Source organism: Cavia porcellus, unplaced genomic scaffold (genome assembly GCF_034190915.1).
Source record: "Cavia porcellus strain 051 isolate PalLab524CR breed Dunkin Hartley unplaced genomic scaffold, mCavPor4.1 scaffold_11, whole genome shotgun sequence".
NCBI lineage: Eukaryota > Metazoa > Chordata > Mammalia > Rodentia > Caviidae > Cavia > Cavia porcellus.
In genome coordinates, this window is record NW_026947494.1 from 63,020,535 (window position 1) to 63,034,596 (window position 14,062).

The 14,062-nt window shown below is 41.5% G+C and overlaps 1 long non-coding RNA gene across 1 annotated transcript in view; it reads right to left on the reverse strand.

Annotated features, from left to right (window-relative positions):
• LOC134478016 (uncharacterized) overlaps nt 1-8,576 on the reverse strand; it is a 38,337-nt gene extending 29,761 nt beyond the window's left edge. Inside the window, exons 1-2 of the long non-coding RNA XR_010050358.1 lie at nt 8,325-8,576; nt 4,831-4,995 (exon numbers count right to left, since the gene is read on the reverse strand). This is a non-coding gene — a long non-coding RNA (uncharacterized LOC134478016). The remainder of the gene's footprint in view (nt 1-4,830; nt 4,996-8,324) is intronic.
• Nucleotides 8,577-14,062: the final 5,486 nt, after the last annotated feature.

Genomic DNA, 14,062 nt, shown 5'->3' on the forward strand with positions numbered 1-14,062 from the left:
CAGATGGTCATTCATATGTTGTGAGCCATGTTCTCCTTGCTAATCCCAATTGGGGTCTGCATTTGGTAGTGCACTGTCCCCAGCAGGATGGTTAAGATTAGTTTGGTGTCTATAGTCAGCCTCATTTGGGGCCCCTTTCCATAGTTGAGGTGTTTTTTAAGGAGAAAGTGTAGCTGTAAGAACAATGTAGAGAACTTTATAATGTAAATCATAGGAATTAATCCCAAATTGGAGCTCTTTTATGTAGTTGTGGGGATGTGTGGAGAAGGAGCCTCGTCTATGGGAGATCTGGCACAGCTTGGACAGAGTAAAAGGGACATGAACAAGTACTAGCCCTTTAGGGGTGTGAGGGGTGGCAGTCGGCCAGAAGACAATGGTGGTTGGAGAGAAGATGGTGGGAGGTGTGGGAGTGAGATTTGGTGTGGTTTTCTGGAGGAAAAATGGCAATGGAGGAGTAGGGGAGGAGAAAGTGGTGGAGTGAATGGACTGAAGAGATAGAGTATGTGTGTCTAGGGGAGAAAATGGTGATGGAGGACAGGAGGAGGAGGAGGAGGAGGAGGATTAAGTGGTGAGGCTCACAGAGTGAGAAGGAGACGGGGTGGTGAGGCTGATGGAGAGGTTCAGAGGGAGGAAACTGTGGGTGCAGTGAAAGGCAGGAGGGAAAGCAGAAATGGCATCATCAATGGGATTGTTAGGGTTATCAGGAGGGTTTAGTGGTGTAGGGTGAGTCAGAAGTGCTGGGGCCAACTCTCATGTCTGAATAGAGGAATGTACCTAAAAGCAACACAGGCTGGCAGGTAAGGTGTCTGCAAGCACTTGCTGTTGTGAAAGCAAATGCTGTCTGAGTTGCAGAGAATGCTAAAATGGAAAGTGCACTGTTCTGGCCAGAAGCTGTTATTGTTCATTTTATATTGGATCCAAGCTGTCGGGCAATAAGAGATTAGCCATTTTGGTTTAGAGTTCTCTCTGAGACCAAGAGTGTTTAAATTCTTTAAGAGACACCTGAGTATAGTGTGTTTTGGTGGGTGGGAGAGTATTTCCCATAATGATCAAATTAGAGGTAATCTGAAGGCCAAAGCCACTCACAACTCCAAAGGAGGATTATCACCCTACTTGGGGGTGTGACAGAGAGAAATAGGTTCCCCATCCACCCCTTTGGTTGTCATCCAGAGGATGGAGGGGTGTCCTGATTGGGGCACACAATTTTTGAGAGAGAGGGAGAGTAAAAGGAGAGACTCACCTGTGGGGAGCAGATTGGATCAGTGGTGGATGGAGGCAGACAATGGCAAAGGCAGAGATGAGAGGAATAGGATTGGCTCATTGGCTGGGGAGATCAAACTGGGGTAGCCCTCCAGAGCTGCAGGCCTCAAATGATCTGAGTCATCACAACCAAATGTTAGCTCTTTTGCACAGCTGAGAGACATATATAGAGATTAAAAAAAAAAAAACCTCTATTGTTGGTGCAAAAGGACTGCTGGAGATTTCAAGGACCCGCAAAAAAGCCAGGGGGAGTTTGGAATAGGGGTGGAAACTACATGAGTGGACATGTCATGATGTTGGGAGAGGACTTGAGGACCTTTGGTCCAGGGGGGGGAGACTATCTGAGTGGACAGTGCCGTGAGTGGTTTGGAGGACCTTCAGCACATGCACAGAAGGGACACAGAAAATCTATTGGCTTGGGATCAAAAGATGAACGTGGGAGTTAGTGTACGAGAGACTTGCTGTTGTTTTAGGTGTCAGTGCCGTGTTGAGCAGGCGGCACACTGAGCCTGGCAGAGTCTCATATGGGCAGAACCTATCACTGTGTCTACATAAGATGTTATTCCTGGCTGAGTAGGTAACAGGATTTTGGTATAATTTTTGTAACTTCTTATGAGCTTACAATTATTTTAAAATACAATGTTTAAAGATATTCATTACATCTTCATTTATTTATTTCTGCAGTGCTTGGGATTCAAACAGGGGCTGGTACATGCTAGGCAAGTGTTCTACCAATTAGCTATACATCCCCAGCCATGTCTTTCTGCTTTTTAAAATTCTAAAACATTTAAAATCTTGTGTGTGCCCCCATAGCGCAGATAGTGTGCTATTGACAGAACTAGCAACACAGAAATCATACAACAGAATAGAGGACCCAGAAGAGCACACACACACACACACACACAGAGACACAGACACACACACACACACACACAGACTGATTTTCAACAAAAGTGCAAAGGCAACCCAGTGGAAGAATGCTACTGGCTTCCACATGGGGGACTGGAGTAACTGGACACTGCAGCCTAAAAATGAACCACAGTCTAAAGGACGCACCATATATAAAAGTGAAATAACAATACCAGTGCAGAAAGGTCTGTGCTCATCGTTACATCACCTGCAATACCATTTGCAGTAACTGTTTAAAAAGAGAAAGGAGCAACGTAGATGTGTATTGTTCAGAAAAGATGTGAGTACATTATGGACTATTCATATGTGGTGCAAGGTTCTAACATTCAATATCTTGTTTAGAAATCAGAGTGTGTCTATTCAATAGACATAAAAGATGGTTGCTTAAAATGCAAGTGTGCATAATACAAGCACATTTAAAAATAAGGGATATAGTAAGGTGCATATACATATTATTGAGGCATAGAATTATATTCTTCAGTAATACTCTACATAGATTTATCAACATATATTCTATATAATCATTTCATAAGAGATCAGAAATAAGGTAGATATTTAACTATAGATAACACATCTCTGTTGATGTAATATACACCTACACAGACAAAAATCTATAAAACCTATAAACCTATACTTACAACTATGTAGATTTGTGTCTATAAATACAGGTAACCTATATATCTAATATATTATAGCTAATATGTAAGCTTAGCATATTATATCTTATAGATACATAGAAAAGCTATGACTATATATATTAGATCTATACAGGATTCTGTATTGATAGCTACATATAAAACCCTATAAAATGAAGGTCACAGAAAGTGCTGTAGGTGAGGACATGAACTCTAAAGAACATTCCACATCAAGTGTGACTGACCATGCATGCATGAGACCATGACAATATTTTTTAGATTTAATATATCTAGATTGTTTGTACTGTGAACTGCTATGATAAGATAGCATTACTTCTGTAACTTAGAAAACAACTATCTTGGTGAGAAGAAAAATAATTCTTTTAGTCTGAGCTTGAGAGCCAATGTGTTTTCCTGCTGAGTCCCCTGGCAGCTTCCACCCCTCAGGAATGCTCCCGGAGCAACTGCCCACAGGCACGGGAGGCACCCCACCCAAGCTTGGCTTCTGCAGCACTGGCTGGAAGACCAAAGTCACTAGGGCCACCAATCCATCCAGGTGGAGGACACAGGGGTCTTCTCTAAAATCCTGCTCTTGGCCTAAACTACTCCCTCCAGAGGGAGTTCTGCCTTCCACAAGCCATAGGATGCATTTTTCCAGCAAAGGTTTCTGTGGTCAAGTACATTTGAGAGAATGACTTACATCAGTGATGAACACATGTGGCAGCAGGCTGTTTGTGCCACTGAAAGCTCAAAAAGGTTCTCTCTCCCTGTCCCACACACTTCCTCCATACCCTTGATTTCTTGAGTGTGACCAGGATTTCAGTACAGCCAATGTTCTGGGAGGTCCCACTGAATAAAGAAAACTACTCTTGAAGATCATACCAACTACCCCAGCCTTTGGAGGACAGAATTGGTGTTTGAACCCAGCACCTTTGTACTGAGCTGCATCTCTAGGTCTCTTTTAAATTTTCTCACTGTGAGATTTGGCCTCATTTAGTCACTATGATGCTCAGGCTGGGCTCAAATATGCTATCTCCCTGTCTCAGTCTCCCAGAGAGCTGGAATTTCAGGGGTACAAACAAATAGAAAAGATACTAGTTTAATGAAACAGAACATACTGCTCTGATATCCCTGAAGCAAAAAAAGGTACCTCTGAGAGGGAATGGATTGGAGAGATGAGAAAGAATGTAGAGTCAAGCCTAGCCCATGTCATCCAAGTGCCAAGGAGTAGAGCAAAGAAACTCGGGAAGTGAAGGGGAAGGAGAAAATACAGAGGACCTATGCTGTGGGCATGTTAACTGAAAATATCTCGTTCTCATTACAGCAAAACCGACTGAGGTGCAGAGATGTGCCCAATGTGATCAGATGGCAGGGCCCAGCCCAAGTGTTCTGAGGCTGGAGCCTCAGACTTTCCTGATCTCAACTGCCAGCCCCAATCAGGAGAGGATCTTGCTTTGGGATGTGTTAGTCTTGGTCCTGTCTGGACCATCTTCAGATTCCAAGGTGGTCAGCAAGCCCACAATGTGAGACCCATGTAACTTCCCTGGGACTGTCCCATTCAAGGCACACAAGATCAACCCCATGTCCTTGAGCACCCACTTGAGCTAAATTCCCAGTGGTAGCAGTCACCTTCTTAGCTGCCACTCTCACCCAGGTCCACTCCGCCCTCAAACTTGGAGGCTAAAGCTGTACTCCAACCTGCCTCCAGAGCTGTAGAAAACATGCCAGTTCTAAATCCTAATGATTAACCACAATGAAAAATGGGCCCCTAAACACTGACTGTACATGAATATTACATATATAAGCACAGTAAATATCAGTAGACAATTATGATTTTTGCAATGCTGGGACTGAATTTGGGGCTTCACCAATGCTAGGCAAGTGCTCTCCAGTGCGGCTACGTACTCAGACCTTGTACTGAATTAGCTTATGACCACAGCCTAACATAAACCGTGGTAAAGTCTTCATATCAGTGGTGTTTTTAAAAGGTCTTTATCCCTCCTTTCCTGATTTATACAAATGTTACCTGGAACACATGTTGAGTAACTGTAGCAAGCTTCATCTCTTTCTGTAGGCTTTGTTGCATGGGCTTTATCTTGTCTGAATTTTCCATACTGTCCAGCTCCTTTCTCAGGTTTTTTATTCTCGGTTTGTAGTTTTAGAAGCTGACTTTCAGAAGCATGTTTTAATTCTGTTAGGTTAAAATAAAACAGTATATTATATATGAGAATTCTATAAACAAAGATCTTGAAAAAGCAAGCAGCAGAATATTTCCTAATTATTTCAGACAGCAGAACAATTTGAGTTAATAGCAGCTAGGTTGTACATTCTATTTGGATCTGAAAATGACTCCCCAGACTTTTTGGCAGCGCAGATCAAATCCAGGAGTGCCTTTGCACTTCCCTTCTTCATGCCTACACCATCATTCCGTTTCATTTTTCTGCAGTGCTGGGGACTTCACCTTGGGCCTTCAAAGGGGTTACACTCTTAGCACTGTTGTATTTGGAGACAGGGTCTTCCCAAATTGCCTAGGGTGGATTTGAAGTAGGCATCCTTCTGCCTCAGCTTTCCCGAGGGCTGGGATTACAGGTGTGTGCCACCGCAGCTGGCTCCAGCTTAATTTGTTCATTTTGAGACAGGCTCTGGCTACATTGCTGAGACTGGCCTCAAACTTTTTGATTTTCACCTCTAACTCCTAAACAGCTTGGATTAAAGGCATATGCCACTAATCCCACTTATGATATTTTAATTCCCTCAGTGAAATGATCAGGACATTTATGTGTGATCTTGACAGCTGTCTACAAGTGCTGCAGGTGGCATCATATAGAACAGAACTTGCTCTAAGTTACCAGAAGAACCAGTAGGAGATATATATAAAAACAAGCTCCTGCCTGCTTTATTATAAATGGGACAGCTAACCTGAATTTTAATGAAAATACTGACAAATACTTTCAACCAGTTTCAATTTTAAAAACCCACAAAAAATACAGAACTTCAAAACAAGATAGGAAATTAACAATGCTTATTATATTGCATATTGTGGTCTTTAAAACAGTTGCTGTGATTACCAGATGCAGAACTACTCAAATAGAAGCAGTTAATGTTCCTTTCGATGACCTATGAGCATTAGTAGTAGAACTGTCTTAGGTATCTGTGTGTGTACACACATATGTATATATGTAACTTTTTCCTTCCTTCTTTTCTCCTTTTCCCTGTCCCATTTCTTTCCTCTTCAGCGGTTTCATTCTCTTTCAGAATATGAGTTATACCTTTTGGATCTTATTTACTCTTTCAGTTTCTTACACTAGGGAGACAACATGCTGTTTACCCATATTGGTCTGTTTTATTTCACTTGTAAGTATAAACTCTAGTTGCATCATTTACCTATAAAAGCCTTGAATTGATCCATTTTTATATGTAAGGAATACTATCTTGTATTAAAATACCATATCCTAGGGCCAGGTACTTAGCCAGCAGCACAGTTTCTGCTTGGCAAATGTGAGGTCGCGAGCTCGATCCTCACTATGAAAAAGAAACAGAAAATACATCATTTTTATGCTTTTTGCAGTTGATGGGCATTTGAGTAGTTTCAAAGATCTATTACAAATTGTGCTGCTATAAACATGGTTGGACATATATCATTGTGGTATGATGTTTTTAATTCTTCTGGGAAAACACCCCGAAGGGCAATAACTTGATTGAATGGGGCCTCTAGTCCTAGTTTTTGGAGGAGCCTCCACACTGATTTCCACAGTGCTTGTACCTGTCTATATGCCTATGAAGGTTGGGAAAGGATGTTCTGCCCCACAACCCTGCCAGAATTGATTATTCAATGATTTTTGATGATAGCCATTGTTTCTGGGGAAAGGCAGAATCCCAGGACCTGATGTTTTTCAGTTCTTTATATGTTCCAGATACAAGTCCTTTGTCTGAGGAACAGTTGGCTAGTTTTTCCCAATATGTGAGTTTTCTTTTCACTCTGTGGGTGACTTATTTTGCTGTGAATAAAAAAACTTTGTAATAAGATGAAACCCCAGTTATTGATTCTTGATCTACTTCCTATGTAGTTTGTTTTTGTTCATGAAATCTTTGTCTACTGCCATGTCTTCAAGATTTCCACCTTATTTCTCTTCTAGTACATTTCATATTTCTCTTTTAATATTGAGATCTTTGACCCATTTTTGCTAGGGATTTAGCTCAGAGGCACAAGCACCTGCCTGCGAAGTGCAAGGCCATGAGTTGGATCCCTGGCACCAAAAAAAAAAAAAAAAAAAAAAAAAAAAAAAAAAAAAATCTTATTTGTACTTTAGTGCATGGTGATAGCCAGTGGTTTGGTTTTAGTTTTTGTATTCAGCATATGGAAAAAAGTTTTTCAGCACCATTTATTAAAGAGGATTTCTTTCACTGAACATCTTTGGCTCCTTTCTCAGTGAGAGTGTGGCTGAGTGTAGGTTGTGTCTGCGTCTTTTCTGTTCCAATGATCCTCAAGTCTGTTTGCCAGTACCATGCTAATTTCATCACTGTAGCTTTGTAGTATAATTTCAAGTCAGGGATTGTAAGGTCTCTTGCTTTGCCTTTGTTGCCCAGGATTCTGGGTCTCTTCTGGTTCCAGATGAATTTTAAGAATGTTTTCTCTAGACCTCTGAGGTACACTAATGGAATTTTGATCGGGATTATATTAAACCTATACAACAGTTTTGGGAATATGGACACTTACACAGTGTTGGTCCTCCCTATCCATAAGCAAGGGTATCATTCCATTTTCCAGTATCATCTTTGAACTCCTTTTTCAAAATCCTGTAACTTGTAATGTATAGATCTTTCACTACCTTTGTTAGAAGGATTCCTAAAAATCTCAGGTTTTGGATACTATTGTGAAAAGTGTTGTTTCCCTGGTTTCTCTCTCGTTGAGTTTGTTATTCGTGTGCAAGAATTCTACTGATTTTTGATCATTGACTTTGTATCCAGCTACACCTCAGAATTTGTTTGCTAAATCCGGAAAAATTTTGTGGAATTTTGGGGGTCTTCTAAGTAGAATATCTTGTGGTCTCCAAATAATAATTTCACTTCTTCCTTCCTTAGTCTTCTTCCTTTTCTTTCTCTTGTATAATTGCTCTGGCTGTTTCCAGAACTATATGGAACAGGAGTAGTGATAGTGGATATCTTCACCTCGTCCCTAATTTTAGGTTGAAGGCTTTCAGTTTTTTTCCAATTAGTATGATGTGGGCTGTTGGTCTGTCACAGAAGACTATTTATCTGATTGAGGTAAAGGCTATCAGGGAGACTATCAGGTCAGCAGGGAGCTAGCCACCTGTGGATATGCCTCGCCCCTGCAAAGCGCGAGGTGCTGCCCTACTGCCCAACGCCACGGGCTTCATGTCCCATCTTCATACAGGCCTATGCAGCAGCGTGGGCAGTGTCACTGTGCATCCTGTGTCAAGGCCTCTCCGCCCTAAATCTTTGCTATGGCTGCACCATCCCCACTGCCCCGCGTGCGGAAAATCAATGGAAGCCCTTTACCTGGGCAACCCGGTGGCAGACGCCATCTTGCTGCCCATCATGACCCCAGAAAGGAGCAACTTCCTGGCCAGCACACAACTTGGTATGGACAGTGGCTGACAGCTGTGGGCGGGGCTTCCGTGACGTCACAGAGGCAGGGAGCCGCCTGTGGTCACCGCCCACTCAGGGTGGGTCTGAAGGGCCCCGCCCTCTCCAGCCTGGGAACTGGATCTTGTGCTTCCTATTGTGTTTTGCACCAGAGGAGTTCCCATCCTGGCTGCACTGTGCTTGGTTGAGCTTACCAGTTGGCTAGGACTAAGTAGCTAGTCCCAGACACCCAAATATCTGATTTCAGTATAGTTCAAATTTTAGTCTGGAGCCAAATGACTAAAACAAGCTTCTGTGATTTCCTGAAATGCACAGTCTTTGATAAGCCTCTGGATGCCTGCGAGGTCAGAAAAAGAATGGCCACTTTGGTTTAGCAGGGGCCTCATCGTATTCTCTCGCTGATTGGCATTGCTTGATTTCAGCCGATTTGCTCGGCGGTTTCCAAATCTTGCGAGCATCTTAGAAACATATTACTGAGCCCAAATACTGGCTGTCTGATTTAGTATGTATTTCTCTTAACTCGTTGTTCCTGATAACTGCTGCCTCTGCTTCAATTTGGAGAGAACTCAAAAGTTCACAGATCACAAGGACTACTCTGATTCAGTATGTATGTCTGTAGAGAAGAGCACAAGCTTTGTAAGTGTTCAAAACTTCTCTAAGCAGCATGTATTCTAAAATTAGTCTGATACCATTATTACACAAGCAAAGTTCACAGAAAAAGTACAAACTTAAGATATTAAAAGACGTTTAACCTGCATTACTCTAAGAGAAATGTAAACTATACCTTAACACTTTTCACCTGCCAAACTGGCAAACACACAGATTCACACAACACAGGGGAAACTATCTGTTATACTAACCTCGGCGGCTCTGATATATGTGACACTGGGTGATCAGTTCCGTGTTAGCAGAATGGAAAAGCAAGGTGTGTTGGCCTTAGAAATAATAGCTCTTTGGGCAAGGGATTTAGCTCAGCAGTGTAGGCACCTGCCTGACAAGCACATAGGTCCTGAGTTTGACACCGGGATCAACAGAAAAAAAAAAAAAGAAGAAGAAGAAGGAGGAGGAGGAGGAGGAGGAGGAGGAGGAGGAGGAGAAGAAGAAGAAGAAGAAGAAGAAGAAGAAGAAGAAGAAGAAGAAGAAGAAGAAGAAGAAGAAGAAGAAGAAGAAGAATGGCTAGTAGCCAGGGTGCTGCTAAAGACATCAACCTGAGACAACTGGTCATTTTGCAAGCAAGATGTATAAGGAACTGGTGGCAGCCAAAAAGTCAGCGTTTGCAGATTTGCCCAGCTGATAGCTTCTAGACCCCAAAAGGTGAACAATGAGCATTCTTTCAGGAATCACTTTTATTTTGAGGTTATTGTAGGTTCACATGGAGTTGTAAGAAACAAACTGCTGGATCCTTTTGCATGTGGCATTCACTAAGTGGTAACATTTTCAACAACTACAGCACAATACCATAACCAGGGTATTGGCACTGAGACAGTTAAAAGACAGAAGCCTTCTGTCACTAAAATATTCCTCCTGAAGTCTTTTTTAATAGTTGTTTAGTTGATGGATTGAGGTACAGGGTATTGAACTGAGGGGCTTTCCACTGAACTACATCCCCAGCCTTTTTTTATTTGGAGTTTGAGACAGGGTTCCACAAAGTCATGAAGTCCACCAGGCTGGCCTTGAACTTGTGATTCTCATGTCACACCCTCCCATCATGTGGGGCTTCAACATTGGCCCAAAAGCACTGGGGTCAAGCAGTCACAGACTGTAACCTCCACAACAGTGAGCCAAAATAAGCCCTTTACTTGAGGTGTGCTGTGCACCTGTAATCCCAGCACTAAGGAAGCTAAGCCTTGAGGATCACAAGTTCAGGCTCCTCTGGGAAAGTTAAATAAAAAGAAAAAGGAGTGGGGAATGTAGCTCAGCAGTAGATGCCCCCGGGGTGCAATCATCTGTACACACCAGCAGGGGCAGCAGCACCCCTGATTCTCCAGGATGAGAACTAGCACAACTGCCCAGGGTGGGACAGAACATACAGCAAGATGTCAGGGAGGGGCGGGAGGCTGCGCCCCGTTCATAGCTTGAACTACCTGGAATGATTCATCCCTAGCTGAGCGCCCTTCTCTGCTCCTCCAGGGCAAAGCTGGAAGACTCAAAAATTCTTGGGATGGAGACCGGGTTTTTTCTTCAAGCTTAACAGTGATAAGCAAAGGACAGTGTAGGAGGAGACACATTTGAAAGGATCTTAATGAATTGAGTTTTGGAGGTCTTAAAAGGGCTTCCTGTGAAAGCAGGAAAACAAGAGTTAGAAACTGAACTCGGATTTGGCAGTGATGGCTTGGAAGATGTACTTACATTTGCATATATGCCAGCATCGTAAGCAAGTGTTTTATAGTTATTTAGAAGAGGAATCCAAGCTCTTCCGATCTGGTAACTTCCGTACTTTCTCGTTCTTTGACGCAATAGTTCATGTGCTAATTAACAGTTAATTAAACTTTATTACTTTTACCGTGGTGTTAAAGTCCTTTGCTGTGTGCCAATCTGCACCTCTAAAATAAGTACCAGATGAAAGAAAATTAAACCACCTACTATTTCATTGTCAAATGATGCATTAAATTAAAATGATTCCTAACAATTTATCATTTTAATATATGTATAGTAAGTGTACTATTTTCATTTCAGGTTTGCAGATGGTTTTCTATAAACTACATTTTTATCAAGTCTGTATGTGAACAATTTTTTAAAAAGCTCTACAATAAGGTACACATAGGGTGTATTTAAGAAACTGGCAACCAAATAAAGAAGAAGCAGGGGAAGCACCGGGGGAGGAAACAAAGAAAGAGAAGGAGGAGGAGATCGGGTAAGAAGAATAAGAAGAGGAAGAAAAAGAAAAGAAAAAAACTGATACTGCAGATGCTTGTGAACAATCTGAGTTAAAAATGCTTAGATTGTGAGTAACTTGTTGTGCAAGTGTTTTGCAAGACAAGCAAGCATTTCTAATAAAATTTAACTTTATAAAGGTGATGACTTGCAATACCAGTAGTACCTGACACTGAATGTCACATGATCACAACTGAGCCAATGGTTCCCTACCCCCACAGCCACACAACAAATGTAAAATCAAATTAAAAATAATTAAAGAAGTGATTTTCAAGTGTGCTGACTTTTTTTTTTTTTTTTTTTTTTTGGCTACTGGGAATCAAACACATGACCTCACACTTTCCAGGCAGGCACTTAACACTGCTGAGCTAAATCCCAGACCAGGGCCCCAGACCAGGGCTTTGGATTTAGCTCATGGCATAAGTGCCTACCTGGAAAGCAAGAGGTCAGAAGTTTGATCCCCACCACCAAAAAACAAACAAACAAACAAATCCCCATGCTGTTAAATGATCATATTGGTTAATCTTATTGCATATAAGATTACAAAAGAAACATTACTTCCGCTTGTATATGACTAACTCTAGTACATAGACAGAAATATGGCAAAATGGTCCCCATTTTAAATGAATTTTTAAAAGAAATTCAAGAGCATTCTAACTGATTGAAATCGAAAATGTAGTTTTATTTCCTCATTTCTTCAAAATGCACTTACCCAAGAATCCACACCACTGTTTTCACTGATTGTCACATCACCTTTCTTGTGTCTTAGAGTTCATTCTTTCTATGAATAAAAATGAAAGAAATGACCATGTGTTACACGATCCCCTTCATTTATTTCTATACCTCCTTCACTCATTACTTCGTGACTACTATAAATGAAGTGTTACATGCTGAGCTGGGGCAGGACAGATCAAGAGAAGGAGGCACTGAAAACTCCATGACTAACAAAAACAGGTCCATTACTAAGTGAAAAAAGCCACGTTCACTGAATTTCTATTCCTTTTCTTTCTTGCTTTTTATTGTATTTATTTTTGGTACTGGAGATGGAACTCACAGCCTCATGCTTGCCAGGCAGGCACTCATGCCACTGAGCTAAATCCCTGGCCCTTTCATTTCTATTTCTATATCAAGAGGAGGGAGAGATACTGTATAATGCACCATATTCTTCTGCCTTGCTCACACTCCTTAAGCACTAATGCTGTGCAATGAAAACAATGTTCTTGACTGCATTCACCTGCACTGGATGAGACTTGTTATTTGTCCAGAACTGAGCATGTTAATTGTTGGGGCTTTTTTGGTTCAGTAGAGAAACAAAGGCAGAAAAGAAAAAAGGCCTTATCAGTGGGCATGGGAGAGCTGCCAAAGAGTGCAAGATCCCTCTGAGGCAGACAAAGAAGCCATGGAGCTTTGATTAGGTTTGACAGGGGATGGTGTGTGAAGAGGCGGACAGAAAGACCTACTGACAGCTGATGGTGGAGATGCTGGCACATGCACGAAAAGCAAAAAGGTCAACTGGAGCTCGGAGGAAGAACACAGAAATCAATACTAGAGGGACACGCTGTCATGTTAGGGTCCAGCACCATGTTGGGCATGCACCACGTGAGGTCTGGCAGGCTCCCACATGAGTGAAACCTATCACTGGTTCAAGCGGATTTCATACCAAGAGCGGCCCGTAGGGTGATCTGGGGCTGATGCTGACCTCGCAGGGACACCTCCTCCTGTACTTCATTGTGGCCCCATCTGCCACCCAGTGTTCTTTCTTCTACTGTTCAGTTTCTTTAAGTCAAGGAATGAAACACCTAAAGGCAATAGCAAGGAAGGCTGCATCAAAAACCATGACTGTTTCCTGGTTTATTACCAATAATACCTCCACTCACAAAATTATAGAACAATAAAGAAAATTACAAACCAGGCGACTTTAGTTTTATAGGAAAGTTAGAACATCTCAATATACTAGGATTATAGTAAAATAGATATACACATCTCTCATGTGCACTTATATGCACATATTTTGTGAGATACTCATTAAATTCCTTTGTTGTGAAATAATTCTAGCTTTCATTTCTTGGAAATTGCCTGATTATAGACTTTGATATTTATTCAGTGAATCAATCCTTCAATTTTATAGCCTTAAATCTTTGGTTGTCAGTCAAAACTGCCTAACGCTGCTTTTCATTATGATAGACAATGTGAAATCTGCACTTCTACAAAATTTCTACACACATTATTACAATTTTATTACCTATAGGCACACTGTTGTAACAGAAGTACAGAATTCATACACCTTCGATACCAAAAGCCCAGCAACGCACATTCCCCTCATCCTCAGACCCTGGAAATCACCATTCTACTGCCTCCTTGAAAGGTTGCTATATTTTAATCATCTCATATAAAGAAAATTGTGTAGTATGTGTCCTGTGATTGGTCTACTTCACTAACCTTTCTGGGTTCTTCTGCAAAACAACAGAAACCAGGAGTGAAACCATCTGCGCTCCCATGTTCACAGCAACACTTTCCATAACAAACAAGATGTAGAAGCAATATAAACGTTACTATTGCAATGGATAAAAACCAGGCCATACGATTCCTACAATTCAAAAGTATTCTGCCACTAAAAAGAAGGGAACTCTATCATAGGTAACAATGCAAGTACATTTCTTTCAAATTAATTTAGTAGCCATAGAACTTTGTTAGGGAAAGATGGGAAGCCCCAGATAACTTCTCTCCCACACAAATTACAACTGGAACCAGACACAGACAGAAAGCATGTACTGTAC